Below are 6,111 nucleotides of genomic sequence, written 5' to 3' on the forward strand. Positions count from 1 at the left end.
GAAAAATATTTTTTTGAATTTAAATGAACATTTTACTATATTAATATATCGTAAGATATAATGTATTTCTGTGATGCTCCGCTGTATTTTCAGCATCATTCCTCCAGTCTTCAGTGTCACATGATCTTCAGAAATCAGAATAATATGATGATTTACTGCTTAAGAAACATTTCTGATTATTATCAATGTTGAAAACAGTTGTGCTGCACAATATTTCTGTGGAAACCATTTTTTTCCCCCAGGATTCACAGATGAATAAAAAAAAAAAAAAAAAAAAAACAGCATTTATTTGCAATGTAATCCTTTATAACATTATAAATGTCTTTATTGTCACATTTGATCAATTTAATGCATGCTTGATTAATAAAAGTTGTATTTTTTTTTTTATAAAATGAAAATAGTTTAACTAAAATAAAAACTTAACTTTGGTGCAATTTAAAATTTAAAAAAAGAAATGAAGGTCATTTTAAATTGAGATTATTAGAGTATGCTTTCAAAAGAAAATAGCATTTCTGCCTTTCTACTTCAAATTTTCACATTTAATTTAATTTTACTTGCAGTTTCAATTATTTGTGACATTTAGCAATTTTTGAATGATTTGTAAAAAATTAAAATTATATATGCAATTTACAGTGTAGTTCAGATTTGTACAAGTTCTCCAGTATTGGAGCTAGAAGCTCACAAGTGACCCACACAATGAGCTCGACTGAGTCCGAGTCAAACACAGGACACCAATAATACATGCATTAGAACAAGATATTACATCAGGTGAAGAAAGATGCACAAACACAACTTAGAGGCATAAAGGACGTTTGTTTAGTTTGAAAACCTAAAAGAGTAGATGTCGTGTTGGTTTTGTGGTTAATGAATCATGTTAATGTGATTCTCTACATCTATTTAAATCACCAAAACACCAGAGACTTCAACAATCGTGAAGAAGAGTGACGTTAGTGAAGAGAAAATATCTAATGCATGACATTCACACACTTTAAAGAAGCATGGAGGATGATCTATAGTTTGGTGCTGCTGTATTTTAGTACTTGACATTTTGTTTTCATTTGCACCGCAGAAACCAGTGTTGACTTTTATTGCTATTAATATTCCAAACAATATTGTTACTTGAAGCAAAACAAATGGTAAGGAAACTTTAATTTCAACTGGTTGCCAAGTCAACATTTCTCATTTCCATTTAGTTTCACTTAAAGTACTCAAATAACTAAATAATGAAATAAATAAGCTAAATGTATTAAATTAAAAATTAATAAAAAATTATATAGACATATTTAAAAATGAAAAACTAATTAAAAAATACAAAAACAAAACAAAAAAATCATTAAAACTTCAAAAGAATCATTAAAACTTAAAGTTAAATTAAATAAAAACAGAATAAAGTAAATATATTTAAAAAAAAACATCTAATTCAAAATATTTATAAGATACTTTTATATATCTAGAAGAACGATGAAGGTGAAGTTATTTTTTTCTCTCAAAGCAAGCCATGCTTTAATATTTGACATTTTATTTTAATCTACACTAGAAACCTGTGATATAGTTTATTTGCCTTGGTTTTTCTAAATAAATAAATGTTTTTAAAAAATGTGCTAATTTTAAAGGGATATTTCCCCCAAAAAATAAAATTCTGTCACTATATACTCACCCTCAGCTGACGGTAGCCATTGACTTCCACAGAATGGAAAAAAATACTAAGGAAGTCAATGGCTACCATCAATTGTTAGGCTACTGAGATTGCTTCAAATATCTCAAACAGGTAGAGGATGAGCAAATAATGAATTTTTGGGTGAACCAAACCTTTTAATAGCATGCATGCATGAATTACTTCATCTTTTTGAAACTCAATAATTTTGTCAACTACTTAGAAAGGAAGCTTTTTAATCAAAAACTAGGAATATTAGTATTGTTGATTGCACAGCTACTAATAAAGATGTCTTCTTTTCCTCTACATGCCAAAAACTCTTTTAGGGTCAAAGAGTATTTTTGGTTGCTTCGATGCCCAGTCGTTCCTGACCGGTGTGTGCTGGGCAATGTGATGCCAACCGTTTGAGAACAGAAGAAGGAAGAAGCACTTACTCTGCACAGCTTTAATCGAGAGAAATCTTGCCTGGTGAGGAAGATAGCGTGGTCGTGATGCTCGGCGTGTTTGGGGTCGAGCCTCTGCTGGGTGTTTGCCCAGCGTCACACCTGCTCCAGAGTCCGGGACGGATTCCCACGCTCAATCAGGCTGAGGGACTGGAAACACACAAAACAACAAACCAGAACATTTTGAAGCACAAATGGCAGACAAAAAATAAAATAAAATAAAACAAAATAAAATAAAATAAAATAAAAAATAACATATTGTAGATCAAATGGCAGACAGGTAAAATCAAATAAAATCAAATCAAATAAAATTTCAATATATTTAAAACATTTTAAGGGTTTAAAAATAGGCAAAATATTTTACTGTTTATTTATTTATTTATTTTTTCAAAGAGTCAGCCAATGGTAAATTATTTATATGTTATACTTATAATATAACATATTAATACATTATTACATAATACAATATAATGTATGCATACACTTAAATTATATTATTTTAGAATATTTTTCAAGAACGGTATAAAAAATATATGATTTACAATAAAGTAGAAGCCAGTGGTAAATTATAAAATTTTACCATTGGCTGTCACACTGCAAAAATAATAATAATAATAATAATTGTTTTGTTTTTTTTAAAAACTGTAATTCAATAATTGTAAGATAATCTTTAGGATACCATTAAAAATATAATTAAATATTTCTTACATATATTGGCAAAAGCCAACTAGTGAAAATGCTTCAAGTTTGAATTTTTCTATTTAATACAAAGATTTTTCTTTATAATATCAGCACAAAAATAAAATAATTTTGTAATAGAAAATTACACAAATAAAAAAAAATTCTGAAATTTTCAGTTCTGAAAATCTATATTTAATCAATCATTTCCGCTCAACGCTCACCTGACGGTATCCCACCAGGATCATTCGGACCAGCACGATGTTGATGTTCGTTCCCAGAGATTCATCGTGATAGATTTCATCAACCTGTGAACACGGAAAAGAAGGATCTGATGAATAACAAACTCTATAGAAAATCTAAATCCACTGTGAATCTGAACATTAATGTCATGAGGTTTGTCAAAATGTACTAATATGTTTCCAATTTATTCTTTCAAATGCGATAATTCACTCCACCTGATTTCTGAAGGATCATGAGACACTGTAATGATGCTGAAAATTCAGTTTTGATCACAGAATTAAATTACATTTCGATAGATATTCACATAGAAAACACTTATCTTTAATTGAAATATTTTTTCACAATATTTCTGATTTTACTGTATTTTGGATTGTATAAACACAGCCTCGGTGAGCAAAAGAGATTTCAACAACATTAAAAAAAAATTAATTATTCAAAATTTTTTAACAGTAGTGTATATTTTTAGTAAGTATTATTTATGTTTGCGTTTGTGCACTTTAATTTTTCTGGCTTTAAAATGAGAACCAATATTATCAAGGTGCTAGTGTTATTATTTAGTATTATTTTTAATTCATTTATATTTTTATATTTTTTTCTGTTTTCATTTAAATTTTGTCAAAGTTAATTTTTCTTCATCCTCTTTTGGTTTACCTAAATGAAAATATGTTTCCTTTTAGCTCTAGTTAACTATAACAGGTAAAAGAGGTCCACAAAGGTCTCGCTTATTAACATTAGTTAACAGTGAACCTCTAGTTCTATAGCACTTGTTAATCTTATTCTAATGTTAATTTTTTTATTAAAAATTTTTACCTATCTAATATTTTTGTGCACTAGTGTCCATTTAGTGTAACAGAGCTACTGTTATAGTTTTTATTAATTTTTGAATTTGTTTTTATTTTTATGCTTTCTATTTCTTTTATTAAAGTTATTCAATTGTGTTTAATTTTATACATTTTTATATGTTTTTTTTTGTATTAATTTTATTTTGGTTTTAGATTTAGTTATTTTAGTCCATCGAATTAAATCTTATTTTAGTTCCACTGAAATAATATTATAGTTTTTATTAATATGTTTATATCATTTTTTATTTTTAGATTTTTCATTTTAATTTCAATTTTATTTATAAAGTACATCAAGTTAATCTCCTGTTTATTTTAGTATACTATTTATTATTATTATCTTAGTTTTTAGTTTAGTTTTTAATTGTATATTTTCCATTTTGTAATAATTTCTTTTTTTATATATATTTTTTTATTTCAGTTTTAGCTCGTGTTATTTTAGTACACCAAGTTAAACTAAATTTAAAAAGTAAAAAAAAATTATGATTAATTTTATTTTATTTAAAGTAATCTTTTTAAAATGGTTTTAGCTCTAGCTAACTACAGTATAATAATGCCTTTCAGCCAGCAGCTGACTAGGTTTATTTAATATTTATTAATATTTTGCATGAAGACTTCAGTATGCAGAACCAAAACTAGAATGACAGACAGAAAAATGATCAAATCAAACCTCTAAATGCATAACTGTAGCTGCTAAACTACAGGAGATTTCAATGGTTATGTTATATGTTTTGAGTATTAGTCTTCTTAAAAGCTGCTTTATGGCTTCACCAAACTCTCTTTCATATTGCATCTAACAGACGCTTTCAGACGTTCTTCCTCGTCTTGTTCCGCTCATGTTTCTTCATCGCTCTCGTGTGAATCTGTTATAAAGCACTGGTGTCCTACATGGAAACATCTATCTCAGGATCAACAACACCTGTCTACCGCTTCTACTATTTCATATCACTTGCATCATCGATCAAATGAAGGTCCATGGGACAGCGAGTCATGGTGTCTCAGTAAATAATTAATGCACAGAAGCTTTCACGGGAAAAGAAACCCAGACAAAGTGACAGTGTCTGAGTGTTTTAGAAATAGTGGAAGTGCAACAATCACATTTTTAAGAAGGTATTTTCATGGCATTCTTTGGATTATAACACAGCACATGAATATGGTGATCTTTCGATATTAAAAGCTTTTATATAAAACAGAAATAGAAATATTTTGTAACATTATAAATGTCTTTTAATGTCACGTTTGATCAATTTAATGCATCCGTGCACTTGTATAAAGTATTAATCTCTTGAAAAAATAAAATACTAAGGATTTTTTTAGTAATAATAGTAAAATTAATAGCAAAATTACAAGTAATAAAATTTATAAAAAGTAATATAATTTTACATTTTTATTATAGTACTTTTTAACATTGCTTATTTTAATTTAGTAACAATAACAGTAAAATAAATATATATAAAAAAAATTAGATTAATAATTAGTAATATATAATTAATAATTTAGCATTGTGTTTTTATTTAGTAATAGTTCGTATACTGGTTTTTATTTATTATTTATAATAATACATTTAATTTTTATTCATTTGTTATTGATCTCATGATATTATGTTATTTATTTTTTATTTCTTACTTTATTATTACTATTACTTTTTTAACTGTATTATAATAAAAATTTTTGTCCAAATTCTGCAGCCCTGAAAACACAGAAAACCTGGAGCTTTTTAAAATCATAATCACAATTTTAAAATTAAATGTAAAAAAAAAAAAAAAACCTCTTCTTTACCTTTATTGTGGAGGTCATCTCACCTCTGATCCTTGTCCCTTTCGATGGCGACCTTCGGTAGATCACATGGACGTGACCTTTGACCTCTATCTCCTGCTGACCTTTCTCCAGCGGCTGGATGAAGAACTCTTCATCATCAGTGCGAATCAAGCCGGCCTGAACCACACAGAGATGCATCAGACAAACACAGACGATCAGAAACAAAGCACATTAAATCAGCATTAGCTTTGACATTGTTTAATTACCACGAGCCGTTAAGATCCAGTGTCAGGAAGCAGGACAGTCTTAACGCAATCCATGAACGAGATAAGTGATTTAAATAGAAATCATTTATTATTATTAAACAAGCAAAGCAAAACCTGGACATTTAAAAAAAAGTAACTTATTATTATTATTATTATTATTAACCAAGCAAAGCAAAACCTGGACATTTAAAAAAGTTACTTATTATTATTATTATTATTATTATTATTAT

This window comes from Carassius auratus, chromosome 12 (genome assembly GCF_003368295.1).
Source record: "Carassius auratus strain Wakin chromosome 12, ASM336829v1, whole genome shotgun sequence".
NCBI lineage: Eukaryota > Metazoa > Chordata > Actinopteri > Cypriniformes > Cyprinidae > Carassius > Carassius auratus.